The sequence below is a fragment of the Lissotriton vulgaris genome, chromosome 10 (assembly GCF_964263255.1).
Source record: "Lissotriton vulgaris chromosome 10, aLisVul1.2, whole genome shotgun sequence".
NCBI lineage: Eukaryota > Metazoa > Chordata > Amphibia > Caudata > Salamandridae > Lissotriton > Lissotriton vulgaris.
Genome location: NC_141698.1, coordinates 569,710,557 through 569,729,341, shown reverse-complemented (window position 1 = coordinate 569,729,341; position 18,785 = coordinate 569,710,557).

The window sequence follows — 18,785 nt, the reverse complement described above, 5'->3', positions numbered from 1 at the left end:
GGCACAAATTCTCGACAAAACAAGGAAAAAAACAAAGTTATACAAAACAGGCACAAATTTTAGACAAAACAAGGGCAAAAACAACCGCAGCGGCGCCAGCCGGCAACCGGCAAACGAGGCAGCAGCGAGGCAGAGGGCAGGCAAGGGGCACACGCAGCAGCTGGTGGCCGTGCGGCGCGGGGGTGTCCCACAAGTGGGTCACACTCACCTGCGTCGCACGGTCGCCATTTAAGGCCAAGTGCGCGGGTGGGCGGAGCAGCTGGGAGGCGGGAGCGGGGAGGGTACAGAATAGAAAAAGGGGCGGGGAAAAGCGGCGGTGGCGGGAAGGGAGGGCGGAGGGCGGCGGACAACAAGGAAGGAAACCACAACACGGGGGAAATAAAAATTAAACTGAACGGGCACAAATTCTCGACAAAACAAGGAAAAAAACAAAGTTATACAAAACAGGCACAAATTTTAGACAAAACAAGGGCAAAAACAACCGCAGCGGCGCCAGCCGGCAACCGGCAAACGAGGCAGCAGCGAGGCAGAGGGCAGGCAAGGGGCACACGCAGCAGCTGGTGGCCGTGCGGGGGTGTCCCACAGGTGTCCCACATTTAGTGAAGACATCACGGACTTCATCACTCCACATGCGCTCCCCTCCGAGGACTACATCCTTTTGGGAGACCTCAACTTTCACCTTGAAAAGAACAACGACCGCAACACCACCACCCTTTTGGACAACCTCGCAAACCTCGGACTTAAACAACTTGTCACTACCCCCACCCACATCGCAGGTCACACACTCGACCCTATCTTCACCTCCAGCAAGCATGTTTCCTTCAGCCACACCACAGCTCTCCTTTGGACTGACCACAGCTGCGTTCACTTCACCTACAACAAGCCCACATCCAACAACCACCCCCAACCCACTCTGCAAAGAAACTGGAACAAAATCACCATCGACCAGATCTCCTCATCGCTTCTTCAAAAGCCCCCCGCCCACTCCTCAAACCCAGACCAAGCAGCCACCAACCTCACCCAATGGTTATCCAACAGCGCCGACATCCTAGCACCACTGAAAAAACGACAAATCAAACTAGGCAGCAAGAAGGCCTCCTGGTTCAACGATGACCTTAAGAAATCCAAGAAACTCTGTCGCTCCCTCGAGAAGGCCTGGAAAAAAGACCCAACCACCAGCACCAAGGACGCCTTCAAAAACGCCACCCGCATACACCACCAACTAATCCGAAATGCCAAGAAAGCAGCCTTCAAGGACCGTCTAGATAACAACGCCCACAACAGCAAGGAATTATTCAACATCGTCAAGGAATTTACCAACCCCTCAGCCAACTCCAACGACATCACCCCCTCTCAAGCCCTCTGCGACTCCCTAGCCTCATTCTTCCACAACAAAATTGCAGACATCCACAACAGCTTCGACAACCAACCCGGAGACCAACCCACCCAATCCCCTGCAGGACCCCCACCCCCCCTGAACATCCTCAATGACTGGAAGCCAATCTCCACTGAGGACACCATCCGTCTGATGAACTCTATCCACTCAGGATCCCCCACTGACCCTTGCCCTCACCACATCTTTAACAAAGCAGACTCCATTATTGCACCACACCTCCGAGACGTCATCAACTGCTCCCTCAACTCCGCAACCTTCCCGGAAAGCTGGAAACATGCCGAACTCCGCGCCCTCCTGAAGAAACCCACAGCTGACCCCACCGAACTCAAAAACTATCGCCCTATTTCGCTCCTTCCATTCCCGGCCAAAGTCATCGAGAAAGCTGTCAACAACCAGCTCGCCGCCTTCCTCGAAAGCAACAAATCCCTCGACTCCTCACAGTCCGGCTTCCGAGCCAAGCACAGCACCGAAACCGCCCTCATCGCAGCAACAGACGACATTCGAACTCTACTGGACAATGGAGACACATTCGCCCTCATCCTCCTCGACCTCTCCGCAGCCTTCGACACAGTCTGCCATAGCACCCTTCTACAGCGCCTCAAAAACATCGGAATCCAAGGAAAAGCACTGGAATGGATCACCTCGTTCCTCTCCGGAAGAACCCAGAGAGTCCGCCTTCCACCATTCAAGTCAGAGGCTACTGAAGTCATCTGCGGCGTACCTCAAGGGTCCTCACTCAGTCCCACCCTCTTCAACGTTTACATGAGCCCCCTCGCGGCCATCGCACGCCAACATAACCTCAACATCATCTCCTACGCCGACGACACTCAACTGATCCTATCACTCACCAGAGACCCTAACACGGCCAAAACCAACCTACACGAAGGAATGAAAGAAGTAGCCGAATGGATGAAGCACAGCCGTCTGAAACTGAACTCAGACAAAACAGAAGTCCTCATCTTAGGTACCTCCCCCTCCGCCTGGGACAACTCTTGGTGGCCAGAGGCCCTTGGAAAAGCACCCATCCCGACGGACCACGCACGGAACCTGGGCGTCATCCTGGATTCCTCACTCCCGATGAACAGACAAGTCAACGCCGTTTCTTCATCTTGCTTCAACATTCTTCGCATGCTCAAAAAAACATTTCGCTGGATCCCTACCGAAACTAGAAAAACAGTCACCCACGCTCTGGTCACGAGCCGACTGGACTACGGAAACACCCTCTACGCCGGCACCACCGCAAAACTCCAGAAAAAACTACAACGCATCAGAACGCCTCAGCCAGGCTCATATTAGACATCCCGCGTAAAGAACACATCTCTGATCACCTGAAAAACCTCCACTGGCTCCCCGTCAATAAGAGGATCACTTTCCGGCTCCTAACCCACGCACACAAAGCACTCTACGAAATCGGACCCGAATGCCTCAACACACGACTATCCTTCTACACCCCCTCCCGCCAGCTACGATCCTCCAACCAAGCCCTTGCCACTGTACCTCGCATCAACAAAACCACCATGGGAGGTAGATCCTTCTCCTACCTAGCAGCTAAAACCTGGAACTCACTTCCCACTCACCTTCGCCTTACTCAGAACCACCTAGCATTCAGAAAGCAACTCAAAACGTGGATATTCGACAAGTAACTCCCCACCCTTCTTCAAGCGCCTTGAGACCCTCTGGGTATGTAGCGCGCTATACAAATCTTTTGACTTGACTTTTTTTGACTTGACTAATCATTGAGCCACACTTCTCCATCATTTGCTGAGTGATCTATAGATTGAACAACAAAAACTTAGTTCTAGTTCAAACTGATGATGAAAAGCTACTAAACAGAGCCACATGTATGTCTGCGCAGTGGAAAGCCCTTTGCCAAAGTTGACTGGTCATGTTTCAGATGCTTATTGCTGTATTTAGGTAGTAAACTGGCATTGTAACAATATTTCAGTGTTTCTTGCTTTCATAACTGAAAACGGCTGCATGTCGTTTCACTTCTCACTAAATTAATAGCCCAGAGAAAAATATTATATTGTTCACCATTTTTTCAGAACTTTTTACTTAAAGGAGTATTGTCCTTTTAGAAAATGTAAGACCGTGTGCATTCTAAATTACGAAAACTATCTGGTGAAGCAGGTTTCAACATTAACAGGTATCTTGGCATTAATTTGGAGACGGAATAAAAGTGTTTAAAACTAGGGTTCTCCCGTGTATGCCCCCAGAAGTATTTCAGAGTAGTGGTTTGTAAAATCCCATATGAAGGTGGCACACAATCACGTGCAACATTTTTGATAGTGACAAATATATGTAAGTGCATTTTGGTAATTATTTAAGTGCATTTAACTTACAACTAGAAGGTCCAAATGTATTTTTGTAGAAAGTGCTGGAAGAAGAAGCTATCAAACACATTTTCACAAGGGGTTTTCACAAGTGGAGGTGGAGCAAAGACAAGTTAGGAAAAAATGTGAGTGAAACAAGATTTCTAAATCTAAAAATAGTTGAAGCTTGCATGTTTTATGCATACTCACAAAAAATACACATCCAGTTGTAGATGTTTTTTTTAGTATATTCCACACACTGAGAACTAGTCCTTAAGGTAGTCGTACATTACACCTATGTGGGTATGGTATACTGGTGATTATTCTTAAGAGGCCACGCTCAAAAATACATGTAAGCGTAGTTTAAGAGGAACATAGTTTACACCTATTTTTGTGAATTAGGCTTAAATTATTCACATAGAAGAATACAAAAAGCAATACATGAATAGTTCGCCTTTACTACTTTCAAATTAATGTCTAGATTTAGTAAAGATTACACTATCGCTTCAGCAGCAGTGCACTTTTTTGTGTTGCATCTGGAGGCTTTTACAACTCTAACTGAAACAATGTTTTACATTGCTTTGCACCACATGGGGACTTGAGCAGGACCTCGGGAGGTTTCAGAATAATTATTTAACAAATAAATGAATGTATTGAATATGTATCAAAAAGTGTTCTTGCAAGTCATGCTCAGTGAAAAGAGATATTTTAGGTTGTTTTTTATTGTCTGACACTAGAAGTCCCGATGTGTAATATTTGCATGCAAATGTTACCTCAATTCTGTCAATCACAGGGATTCTGATGTGTCTTTTTTTCGCATATATGATTGACTAATTTCAGTTAAGACCAGAAGAGTTGATCATATTCTGATTTAAATCAAGATACTTCTCGCCATAAGCACTACTATGCTCATCCTTGTTCGTTTTATTCTGTTATATTGTATCACTATTTTATTTTTAAGCAATGTTTTACCCTGTTGTTAACTTAGTCTTCATTTATGCATCCCCCTATTCGTCCCCTTGTTTCTCCATAATATTTCAATATTGTTAAACAGCTTCAGCACTTTATGGTGTTCTGTTGACTTCATTTCTATTGCATATACAAGTTCCTGGATATTGTTTCTGTTAAGGTAACATTTTTTTTCTCAATAATGCTGCTTTACCTTAAAAATATTTTGTTTAAGTTGACCATCGGAACCTAAAGCGTTTGGATTACATTTGTGAATAGAGTGAAACTGAGAAGATGACAGCTCATCTGACACTTCAGGCAGATTTATTTAACATATTATGCTATAACTATCCAGCAGCTTGAATCTCAGAACCCTGTGAAGATAGAAGACATTTTCTTGGATCTGTGTATTATCCATCAGCCTAGCACTGCCTGTTTATTTTTTTTGTAGAACATCATTAGCTAAATATGGCACAAATGCTTCATATATCATCTCACAGCCATTAAATATGCTAATTTAATGCTTGCCCTTGATGACGTATAGGGTCTTTTTTGTTTTAAACTTTGTATTGGTCTGTAAAAAGAGAAGCACAGAAATCAATCACCTAATTATAGGAGAAAACATCAACATACTAAGGGCATATTAACGAGGGCCTTGCATCATGCTTTCACCACGCAAAATAGTACATGCATAACTTAATGCTCCAAGTCATAGTTATGAGGCCACGCTCTTTGCATGGATTTGAATGGCTTCATAAATGCGCAGTAATGCAATGCAGTGCAAATCACTGCGTTGCGTTACTTTGCACAAGGGAGACATTCAATGGGCATTGCAGGAGTTGATCCCACACAAATCCCATGGTTATTGATGAATTGAAGGTGCCCCTTCCAGGACAAAATTAATTCTGCCTACACCATGGTGCAAGTGTGCCTGCATTGGCGCTAGGCTGCCAAAACAGCACCAGCACAGGGGGAAAGTAAAAGAATGCACACTATTGGATAAATAAAATGCATGACCAAGATGGCCGACTGGTAGGGGCTCTGTGGAAGAGCTCCGCGCACTTGGGAACCCCCTGATCGGAATATCCCTATTAGTGCATGCAAGGAACTGCAAGGAATTAAAATGAAACTAGAAGAAATTGCAAGCGTAACAGGAATCAAGACTTCCACTTACAAAATTATGCTGGAGACTCTGTGAAGACTCGAGGTCTGAAAGCGACCCTCACCGGGATGTCCATGGGAGCTGTAGGTCTCTGTAGGCAGAATTGATCCTCATATCTGGCAGTCCGACCGGAGACATCCATCCACGATAAATTGGAATGCGGCAAGGAAGGTCAGCGACCCTCGATAGACACACACAGGAGGGTAATCGACCCCCAGGGACACTGGAGTACAAGCACTGACCCCAACACGAGAAGGAGGGCTGAGCGGTAGATGCTGCAAAGCTACGAGCCTGCCCCTATCGAATCAGGAGTGGACACCGGAGCGAACAGTTACGGCAGGACCCGCCGACTTACAATCTCCCTACAACCGCACGTCTGAGACGTGAACGAGCCCTGCATCTACAAAGACGGTGGGGGCTGCCCCTGCATCGTGGGGATTGCATCGCACTAGCGTCCACACACTCCAGTCCTCACATGTGCTGATGCGGGCAGAAAGCCTCAGATGCATATCGAGGGACCGAGACCACCGGGCGCATATGCGGGATGAACCCGAACAGGAAACAAGACTGGGTGATGCCCTGAGGAAGCATTTGGCAGCGTGGAGAGCGCACACTTAAGTTAGACGAAGTACCCCTCTCCACGATATCGGAGGGATGACAACAGCGAGCCGGGGAATCGCAAGCACAGCACCCTGGACTATAAAGAAAAGGTTTCCTGGGCAGCCCGCAATCAATTGACATCTAGTAAGCATTGATGAGGTGGCAGTATAGTGGACACAGTGTGCACCCTTTCATCACACCCATTTAACATATGGAGTCTCCTGATGTGCAATGGCCCATTAAATGACGTCTCAATATACTGTTGATTAGATATACGTTTGAACATGTTGGAAGCCTTATTCGTGTATTCATCATCAAATATGCTATCATATGATGAAATATAATATGATAAATACTTAAATAAAGATGACAGAGATCTGAATACTTGCATTGACTACATTGTTATAAGGGGATCTACCCAGGCGATCCTGCCGCAGGAGTGCTGTCGAATTTACCCTTACGCGGCGTAAGGTTCTTCCTGACATTAAAATGGCTGACATGGCTGTTTGAGGCAAAGAGGAGCAAAATGGCTGGTCACTTCAACAACGAGGGTGAGAGGCACACCCCCCACCATGGGTCAACCTTGTCTCAGACCGATACCAACCCAGGTGGATCAAACATCAACCACAGCAACTGAAGAAGGACAAGTGCATAGAAATAAAAACAAGACTACAACCATCAGCCCTTAATCAATGGAAAAATAAATAGGACTGTGCTGCTGCTTAGGAGACTTTGTACAAATGAGTCGGCCATATTGGAAAAGCGCCACCACAAGGATATAACATGCACCCTACGTCAGCCGATCTTACTACTCAACTACCACAGGTCAGAATGCCTACGTAACTATTTTAACCTACATTTCACCAACAGACCTTATCATCGATTACTTTATCTCTCTGTCCACTACTATTATACCTCACTGTCTTTCATCCGGCTGATCCTTTTTACTTACTTTACTTTCGTCCTGCAGGTGGGTTAACTCTCATTTTACCAACAGACCTTATATCCCATTACTCTATAATCTATTATTTTACCTTTATACCCACTACCACTATACCTCGCTATCTTTCGCCCTGTTGCTCCCTCATCGTAACTCACTTGTGACGCCAACAGCACACTATTTCGGATTCCTGAACCCTCCCCTCCACCACACCCAGATTAGTACCTAGCCACTACCACAGTTGACACCCTCCCTCATACCCACCTACCTCCTTAAACCTGACCCCACACATCTCTCTCCCACACCCAGATTAGTACCTAGCCACTACTACAGTAGACACCCTCCCTCATACTCACCCACCTCCTTAAACCTGACCCCACCTCCCTAAAGCCCGTCCCCACACAGTTTAACTCAGACTGCTAACAGAAACCCACATACAACACTCTACCAACTATTGTGTGCTTATTATGGATCTAAAAGGCACACACACCTACACCATCACTTACCCCCCCAAACTCTCTAAAAATGCAGCCAAACGCTTCAAACACCATCTTATAAAACATCACCCTGAGACACCCATAGCTGATCCCTATTTCTCAATACACAACGGACACACAACTAATGATATCATTTTCCATACGTAACGAAGATCGCAATGGAGAAATGCATTTCTAACCCTATTTACACTCTCTGCCAGTAGGAAAATCCCCCATGGCCTAGGTATTTATATTGACCCCTCCCAATTTTTCCAAGCGACTGCAACTATCACCATCTACAATAATGGAACCATCCTCATGCAATCTACAGATCATAATCTAAGCCTCTTAGACAACATCTTCCAATTATCAAAGAGCAAGAGTCTAAACCCCAAACGGCTACTCAGGCCACCCCTCCGCTATTACTCAACATACCCCGCATCCTATCCTTACCGACAACGTCACTCCATTCCGACCTTTACCTGCATATGACCTATTTGACACTCCCCAGACTTCCCCCCACACTAACACACGTCAATCCACCACACCGAACCCCCAACCCAACACAACCGAAGCTACCTACGCACCCCCAGTAAACACCGGACACTTTTTAACCACTACAACAGATGTCCCTTTGGATAACACCCTCCCACCCCTCACTAACATTCACGCCTCCTCAACCTTGGCAAACACCGTCACCCATAGTAACCACCCCCTCACGCTAGACCACCACCCTTACTTCAGCTGTTAGACCATATTAAGACACCCCACTTAGTAGACATAGAGGACACGTGGCCTGCCGTTATCACCTTGGCCCCAAGTATACTTCCTAAACCCACATCCCAGCCATCCACTCCCACAGCCCACCCACCTTCATCCAAAACTCTACTCACACCCTCATCCCAGCCATCCTCCCCCACAACCCACCTAATACACATATTCACACCTGCAACACCCCTACCTTCCCCACACACAGTGGTCCCAAACCACACACCAAGCCAGTCCCCAGCGCCTGCATCTACACCATTAACACAGACCCATTCCCCACTCGTAGTCACCCCCACAGCCCACCCAACACACACATTCCCACCCGCAGCACCCCTCCCATCCACACTCAACCATACAACAAACTGTACACCAGGCCAGACATCACTGCATACATCCACATTCACGCCCATAATACAGCCACATTCCACACGCCCGCCTGCACAAAACTCCAGACTTGATGAGATCATGTCTCATTGAATCAAATCAAAGAAGAACTCCAAGCACTCAACGATCATTTCTCGAGACAACCATGGGGAATTAGAGCAACAAGACACCCCAAAACTAGCTAGCCCAGGAACCAACTTACAACTAACACGAATCTCTACTGTCCCAACTGGTCCTCAGTCCCCTCCTACAAGAACTCATTCCGACCAATTAGAAGCACCAATCCGCTCTCAGAGAGTGATTTACTCTCCCTGGTGAGCTCATATGACCCCGCTCCCATGAAGCCACCCACACCCGCATCATCGTGGATTCCCACTATCCCCCGCAATCCCCATAGGACCACTAAACCAAACTCTAGAGGCGTCACAAACAATCACCCTAGAAGAATCCCTATCACTCAGGAACCCTCCTCAACCATCAGCACGCCCAAACTCAAATGTATACTCCTAAACTGCAGATCGGCCTCTAGACATGCAGCAGACATAGCTGACCTCATCCTCACACATGAACCAGACCTGATAATGCTAACTGAAACCTGGCTAAAGGAATCCTCCACACCAATCATTGACATATTAGTACCACCCAATTACGATCAACCATCACATCATCACCTTCACCATTAGGAAACGGTGAAACTGAACTCAGCTCAATCCACAAGACCAAAAGTGTGGAAAAGAGACCTGAAAAAACTCAACCCCGACACCTTGCCTCCCTCCTGTTACAACCTACTGTTGCCCCCAGCAGGATCTTCCAAAGTACATGATCTCACCAACCACTACCTCTGGACCATGACATCAATAATAAATGAGGTAGCACCTCTGCAACTAAAAAGAGTCTCTATGAAAGATTCTAAACCTTCGTACAACGGTATACTCAACGAGGACAGGCATTCGCTCAGAACTTCGGAATGTGCCTGGAGATCAATACCATCCGCCAACTACCTCAAGATTCTCAGGACAAAGAGAATTGCATATTAACAAAAGACCAAGCGCACCAAAGCCGACTTTTTCAGCCTTCAACTTGACCAGGCAAGAAATTGTCCCAAAAAACTCTTTGAACTGATCAAAACCCAATCTAAGGAGGCACCTCATCGTCCACAAGATATAGAACGCCCGCAGCCAAACTGTGAAGAATTCTCCACCTTCTTCATCTTGAAGACTGATACCATCAAGAACGACCTCTTAAAAAATCTAATCTTATACGTGAGACCGAATACACAAAGCCCTCTAGCTCCCGAACCGCGAACTCACTTCCCACTCACCTTCGCCTAACTCAGAACCACCTAGCATTCAGAAAGCAACTTAAAACGTGGATATTTGACAAGTAATTCCCCACCCCTCTCCAAGCGCCTTGAGACCCTTTGGGTATGTAGCGCGCTATATAAATTTATTGACTTGACTTGACTTGACATGCCAACTCACATCAAAGCCCAACCTAAAAAAATAATGCAGACTGGTTCTCATTTACCTCCTACTCCAAAGATGCCATAGGCAAAATACTCAGTGCATTGAACCCTGCTAGCCCCTTCTCTGACCCACTTCCGGCAAATGCAGTCAAAGACCTTACCCCACTGCTGGTACCGCTCTGGTCCAAGATCATAAACAGTTCACTTCAACAAGGGTGCATCCAAGATACCCTCAAAGTAGGCCAGGTATCACCCATTCTAAAGAAGCTCACGGCAGACCCCACAGACCTAAACAACTATCGCCCTATCTCCAATATCCCTGCCTTAGCCAAGCTGCTGGAAAAATGTGTGCATCTACAGCTGACAAAGCATATTGATCACTTTGACCTTCTTAACAAACACCAATAATGTTTCCGTGCAGGCCATAGCACAGAATCAGCCATGACACACATTATTGACGATGCGCTGCAAATACTTGGCCTTTGATACGGTCAAGCATGAGAACCTGTTAGACCTCCTGAAACACAGAATGGGTATATCTGGGGCAGTGCTAAGCTGGTTCACTTCTTTTCTCCAAAATCGGACACAACCATTCAAAGTCAATAACACCCTGTCCAAGCCCGTCCCAGTATCTTTGGGAGTTCAGCAAGGATCTGCACTATCCCCAACATTGTTTAATCTCTTCTTGGAAACTCGCATCAAAATTTTACAAACCTCTAACATGCAATATCACATGTATGCAGACGACACACAACTATATCTCAAGATCCACACCCTAGAGGACGTCAAACTACTTAATACAGCGCATAGGAATGCCCAAACTTTGTTGGCAGAAAATCATCTCAAACTGAATGCCCTAAAGACTGAATTCCTACTAATAGCTCCTCCAGCCCAAATCCCCAAAATGCAAGATTGGATCAAACATATTACGGCGTTCAACGTTCAACCTACCTTCGTGGACTCAGCGAAGTCACTAGGAATAACTTTAGACAGTAACCTCAACATGCAAAAACATATCAGCAGTGCCACAAAGGTAGCAAACTTCCAGATAAACAAACTGAGGAAACTGAAACCCTTCCTACCACACAATGAATTCAAGCAAGCGGTACAGGCTCTGGTTATTCCTAGAGTGGAATACGGATGTGTCTCTCTCTGTGGCCTACCCAAAGCATCAACTGCACCACTAAGGGCTTCAATCAACGCCACAGCAAGACTCATAACTGGGTCTAAACGTAGCTCCCACATCATCCTGGACCTACAATCCCTGAACTGGCTACCCCTGGAGGCAAGAATTCAGCTGAAAATTGCGTGCATGACACACTGAGGCATGCATCCAAGACACCCAGCTACCTGGCAGAGGAATTGACGATCTCGGGTGGGTCCAGATCCTCAGGAAATGCAGAAAAATTACTACTTAAACCACAAAAATTCCATAAGAAAAAAACGTATAATAGATCCTTCTCTGGGATGGCGCCCAGAATTTGGAATGCCTTACCCCCAGAAACCAGACTTAACCCGTCCACTACCTCTTTTAAAAAGGAAGTAAAATCCATCCTCATGGCCAAATTCACATGAGTATGGTCTATTGAAACCCTGTGACGAGATGCACACGCGCTCCCAACCACAAGACATTTTTTTATGTTACTTCTTACTATGCTGTTTTTACAATATGCTTTGTATATATGTTTGGATTTGTTCTTATTTTCTGTATAAGTAACTTTTATTGTTTGTATAGTGCTCTGATATCTGCCAGGATCTTGTTTGCGCTCTATAAAACTTTCAAATAAATAAAATAAATAAATAAATTCCTGCCCTTTTCCCTGTGATGCAGGCCAGCACAACAAGGTAACTTGCTGAGCGGCCCTGAGCCACAATTTACATGTGTATGCCCCTAATTGCCTCTCTATCCCTCCTCAATAGCGTCCAACTCTCTCCAACTTCTCACCCTCCTGTTTGGAAGCAATGCCTTTTTTATTGATATCACAGCTCTGAAGATAGAATTCTCTGAATATCCATTTCCTTTCTCCAGTCCATGTTTCATCACAGTATCTTTGCTACTGTACTTTACAAACAAGTCCATTGTTCTTGATATAATGGGAGAAAACACCAGACCTTTTTACATGGGAACCTGAAGAAATCAGAGGAAATTGTAAATAATGGTTCTCAATGAGTCATTCGATATACCAATCGATGGACTAGTTAAGTTTATCAGGTGAATCAATCCATGGTATCAGAGAACATTAAAAAAAAGGGAAAGCAATTGGCCTAAAACTGCAGTGATCTCTATGTATTTACTCATCAACAATATAACATAATAATTTTTGGAAGAAGATGGAAAAGTGGTGATGGTAGAGTGCACTGTGATATATAGAATTATAGAGTCAATTACTGGGCTGTTTTTCACTCAGGGTTTCTGAGTGACATGAATTAGACAATGAGATACCTAATGTACAAGTCGGTGGTTTCAACATTAAAGTATATTCCTATTCTTTATTAATGGATTTTATTTTTGAGTGATTGGGATGTTTTGACAACATTTATTCGTGGCAGGGACATTTCATCGTATAAATTACATTCTGAATATCTCAGTTTGATAATGGATTAAAGCTATGCCTTTGTGCTTTCAATTCAAAAGAAACTGAATGAATACTTAAATGAAATGCCACATAGTAGCCACATTTGAATTGCAGACAGCAATGGCAATTGGCATTGCTTAGTAACCCTCTGGGAACTTGTATGTTCTCTGTATCACCATGCAACACAGTACCTAATTTCTATTTCTTCTGGATGAAAATAGAGTTTTTTGCATGAGAATTTTGTTGAGTATATGCTAGTTGTTATTTTACCGAAATAACCATCACTGGATAGAAAGTACCCAACAAGGTGATGGACGGAATGCTTGACTTAAGCCACTGGCAATCGCTCTTTCACCTACCATGCCACCTTAGTTTGGGCCCAGGCATAAGCCATGCTCCAAAACGATCAGTCCACCACAAACAGCCATGCGAGGTCCTCCGTGAAATGAATTGCAACATGAAGTGGGACAGAAAATATGTGAGCCTGATGCTATTAACAAAGGAATGAGAATGGTTAGGACCACCAAAAAAGCAATTTCTGTGTGAACATCATTGATGACTGAAGACAAAAGTGTGACTACACTGCTTATTTGACTCTCTTTTCAGTAACGCCTGCTGTGCGGGCAGAGTGGTGGGAAGGGGGAAAGAGAGGACAGACGAGAACAGAAAAAAAAGAAAGAGAAACAAAACGAACCTGAGGCAGGCCTGCTGCTCTTCTCCTCCCTCACTGCAGCACAGGCTTCCCTGCGGCCAAATCTAATGCTGCTTTCATGTTTGAAAGCAGCCTTAGGATTGGCCTGAGTACCGTGCATTTGCTCTCCCAGAGATACGGGGAGCCTGTGCTTGCAGTTTGTAACCTGGCAACGCAGTTGTGGTTTGAGACAGTTAAGTGCGCATGTCAGTTTGGCCGTCCTGAGACATCTGGCCAAACTGACATGCACATTGATAGCAGTGCCCTAACTGCCCCCAAGATGGCACTGCCCCCAAGACTCGAACATGAAAAATAAAATGATAATAAACCCATTTAATTGTCATTTTATTTGTCAGGTTTTGAGGCTGGAAGGGGGGGCAATGCTCCTCCACCATAGCGGAAGAGCCGCCACTGTCTTTATGTTGTTCCTATGTAAGCAATAGCAATACTTTCAATGCCCTACAGAAATAACCTGGTGGACACCACACATTTACATCCCTCCCACCCCCACTGTTAGCAGAAGGCTTACACTTTAAACCAAATTCAAGTGGATTGATTCTGTCTTGGTTATCCCTTGCCCATAGGTCTTTGAACCCAGTAATTTTTGGACAAAATATTTGCTCATTATAACATAATTGGGGCAACAGGTGCACTGTAAATTTCAGAATGTGGGTAGATCACAAATGCATTAATAGTATACATTTTTAGAGAAAGACCAGGGCTTAACAGGAATGTTTATCATAATCAGATTTCTACAGAAAAGTTGGGAAGTTCCTTCTCTTGCGCAGCAACTTTGTTTTTTGTCCATGAGAAAAGAAGTGATGTGTCTTTGCTGGCCTTCAATCAGTATTTGAGTGCAGGATCCTGTTATAAGATGTGTACAGTGCATTTGCTTAGTGTTCACTGTTTAATGTGTGTGTCTTATATAAGGGGTGATTTAAAGTTTGATGGACTAATACACCATCGCAAATGTCATAACTTTGCATTTACAACAGAGTCTTTCTACGTCAATCTCTAAATCACCCAAACTGATGGTCTGCACAAGCTATTTAGGGATTGGAGGCCTACCAGATTTCCATCAATGGAGCCTCCATTGGTTGACAGAAAGACAGACAGAAACTTACCTCTGATAGCCAAATAGAGTAAGGGCTATTGGAGTAAAGCCATCACGCTGCTCATTCTATTTTGAGAATATAGTTGGAGAGTAAGATGTAAATTGGGTTTTAACTAGATGAGATCACGGAAGTAGAAGTTTGGTGTGTAGGAACCATTGAAAGCTCCAGTGGGACGATGACTCTGTCACCTAGTTAAGAATAGAATGTGACTCGGAACCCCTGAGTCAATACATTCAATGTAAAGCAAACAGATCATTATTGTAATACACATGAAGTCCTGAAGAAGGTGGCCTTATTGAATTTCGTCCACCGAAATGCTGTGTTGACAACTCTATGGTTACAGTATTTTTATTTGTATTTATGGACATCTATAATATTTGAGATATCTGTAAATATTTTAATTATGATATTGATGAAATATGTGTTTTAATGTAGGTACATTGATGTGAAATAGTGCTTATGGATATATCAAAAAATCTTCTTTGTAACTAAGTGCCAGAAATTGCCGGATTGTGATTTCAGAATAAACTTGTTTTTAACATTTGTAATACTGCTATATAGGAATACAATGTTACATTTGAGCATATAAATTAGTTCAGTTATTTGGGACTTTGTGAGAAAGGCACGAAAAAGGGAGTGTTTGGTGTGCAAGAATACAGAGTGTCACGTGGGGACACCCATTTTATTTTGTACTTTTAATGGAACCATTAAGGTGGCCTTTTCAGCATACAAAGATAAAAACTAGGGTGCCACCCATTTCTAAATAGGACAGACTACAATCCATGATGGTGGTTGACATTAAGTCATTTCCTATTCTGGTGGATGGTACTCTGTCTGCCTGTGTCTAAATCTGACCCTTACCCAGCAGATGATACACCCCGCAACAACAGTGCATCCAGGTTCACTGAGAAAGGTTGCAACTCAGTGTGACCAAATCCAAAAGACACATTCACTGAAAACATATGGAACTCTTAATTGTGCTGAAACATGCATTGCCCCTATGGGGGAGGGGGTGTGAGAGTAGAAGTCTCCATTTCTTTAAACGCAGATGGAACAGGCAAATATACATTTTTAATTGGCTGACTTTGAAATTCAATAGAGAATTATTTTGCTCTGTTCTCCATGATTTCCCTTCATTTTAACTGACAAATGATGCTCCCAATGCCTACATTTTATTGAATTTTTCTGAATGAACTTGCAATTTGGTGTTATATTTTTTCTTAAATATTGATAAGTTCATTTAAACTGATCGAACCCATTATCATGCTAAAATATGCCTTGCACCCATTTTCCTTATCATCACCATAAATCCATGTTGGTGAATTTCAATTGATTACTTTTCCTTCAATTGTTTAACCACTTGCATGCTCATGACGGCCCCCGACCGTCATGAGTCACGGTGGGCGTTTGCTCACGATGGCGAGGGGACGTTCAAATTCCGCCCGCTATGTAAATTGCCCGCACATCGGGAAAATTCACAGAGCATGCAAGGGGTTAAGGACTCTTTTATCATGAAGAAGAGAAAATCTGTAATCCCATTACAAAGAGCATTCAGACATGGAGGGCCAGTGGGGGTGGTCTTGACTGAATTAGACATGCAATGAACAGATAATAGCAAACCTTTTTTCGGATATATTTTTGAGAGTGAGCATTTTGACTTGCATCAATAAACCAAATAGTCCAACATCATTGTAAATTAATGGTACTGTATTTATCAAACAAAAACCTTTTTCATGTGGATTCTCTTAATAGGCTCTCAATCACACCTAACACAGATAAAAATCCATTGCTTGTTGCAGAAGATTATGTCCCCATGCCTGCTTGTTATTTTTAAAACTTATGCATTAGCAATTTAAGCTTACTTTTTTCAAAATATTTGTGTTGTTATTGATTAAAGGTGCATATACCATATACGTTCCCTCTATGTGTGATAGCCATCATAACACAATTCTGATTATAATCAGTGTTCACTAGAGATTTAACAGCTTGTGGACTTCAGATAATAACAATCAATGGTAAATATTCCACAACCAAGGCGTGTCAACAAACTACCACTGTAGAAGGAATTGTTATTGTTATTGTTATTGTTAATAGGAATGTATTAAGCGCGAGTACACCCAAGGGTTTCATGACACTGGTAGCTGAAGTCAAGTGCGATCCGGGCCCTTAGGCATACGCCTGCTCAAATAGCAGAGATTTTAAAGATCTTCTAAAACAGAAGAGGTCATTGCAACTTCTCAGAGCTAGGGGAAGGGAATTCCACAATCTTGGAGCAAGGCGAGAAAAGCTTTACAGGACAAGAAGTTCCTTTCTCTAACATAATACACCACAAGTTAAAAATATGCACTGGAAAAGGAATGTAATTTTTTCAATGTTATTTATTTATTTATTAATGTATTTATTTATAAATCGCCTGAATCACCCCAGAAGGAGTATGAATGAATGAATGAATGACTGTATTTATAAAGTGCAACGTTCAATCCAAGGAGTATCTTGGCGCTAGCGGGGAGGAGTACGGAGGTCAATGGTGGAGAGCAGCGAGACGGACAACTCTAGAAGAAGAAAGAAGCTCAGAAAAGAGAGAGTATCAATTTATCAGGTGTGGAAAATAACCATGTTTTTAATAGTTTCCTGAAAAGAAGCTTAGATTGTGTCAATCTCAGTTGTAGTGGTAGAGAATTTCTGGCCTTGGTACCTAGTACTGCAGTGGTTTTTCCCCCTTTTGTTTTCAGACGATAACTTGGGGTTGCTAGGTAGTTACCTGAGGATGATCGTAGCAAACGCTGAGTGGAGTGGGGGTGTATTCTAGACCTGAGATAAGAAGGCCCCGTTGCCTTAAGTGCTTTGTACATGATTATTAGAACTTTAAATAAAATCCTTTTGTGAATTGGCAGCCAGTGAAGCTGATTAAGTGCTACCGCTGATGAGGATCCCCTCGGGAGCCTGAGTACCAACCTGGCTTCAGCGTTCTGGACCACCTGTAGTTTTTTCAGTACTGACTTGTTAGCTTCTGCATAAAGGCTGTTGCAATAGTCTAAAGGAGCCAGAAGTTGAACCAGTGCAACAGCTACTGACTTCCTGGCATTTATTGGAAGTAGGTCTAGAAACTTTCTCAGTGTTTTTATTGTGTAAAAGACATACCTGCCACTGCAAGTGCTTGGCTGTGGAAGGACAAGGTTGAATCAAACTTTGTTCCTAAGTTCTGTTCTGTAGCCTCAGTATTAGGTGGTGGAACTGAATTAGCCAGCCACCACGGGCTAGGCGTAAAGGTGTAGCCTTTCCGAACATCAAAATCTCTGTTTTCAGGCTGTTGCACTTCATATGGTTGCATTTCATCCAGGTCATAACTGCTGTTAGACAGTGATGGAATTTCTCTTCAGCATCAGTGGAATTTTTGTCTAAAGTGAGAATGTTCTGGGTGTCCCCTGCGTATGTTATAGCTTCAACACCAAAAGAGTCAATTAGAGTGAGAAGTGGGGTCATGTAAAGATTAAATAATGTTGGGCTCAAGGAAGAGCCCTGCGGTACTCCTGCTAATAAAGGTTTTTCGGGGGATTTGTAGCAACCAAGGGACACAAGTTACATCTATTTTCTAAAAACAACGAAAACTAGGCAAGTGCCTTGTTAGTAATGCCTCTCATCTTAAGTCTGTGTCTCAGAATATTGTGAGAGACCGTATCGAACGCTGCCTATAAATCCAACAAAATCTCTACCTTGGTTCAAGGCAAACTTTAATGTTTCTGTAGCATGGAGCAGCACTGATTCTGTTAAATGGCCTGATCTAAAACCAGATTGTGTGGGATGTAAAATATTTGCTTTCTGGAGGAAGTCATTTAGGGCCATATGTAGGTAAATGGAAAATACCGAATCCTTAATACCGAATTTTACCGATTCGTTATTATCGATTGCATTAGGTATTACGTGCATCTCACATGGCTAAATACCGGTCGGT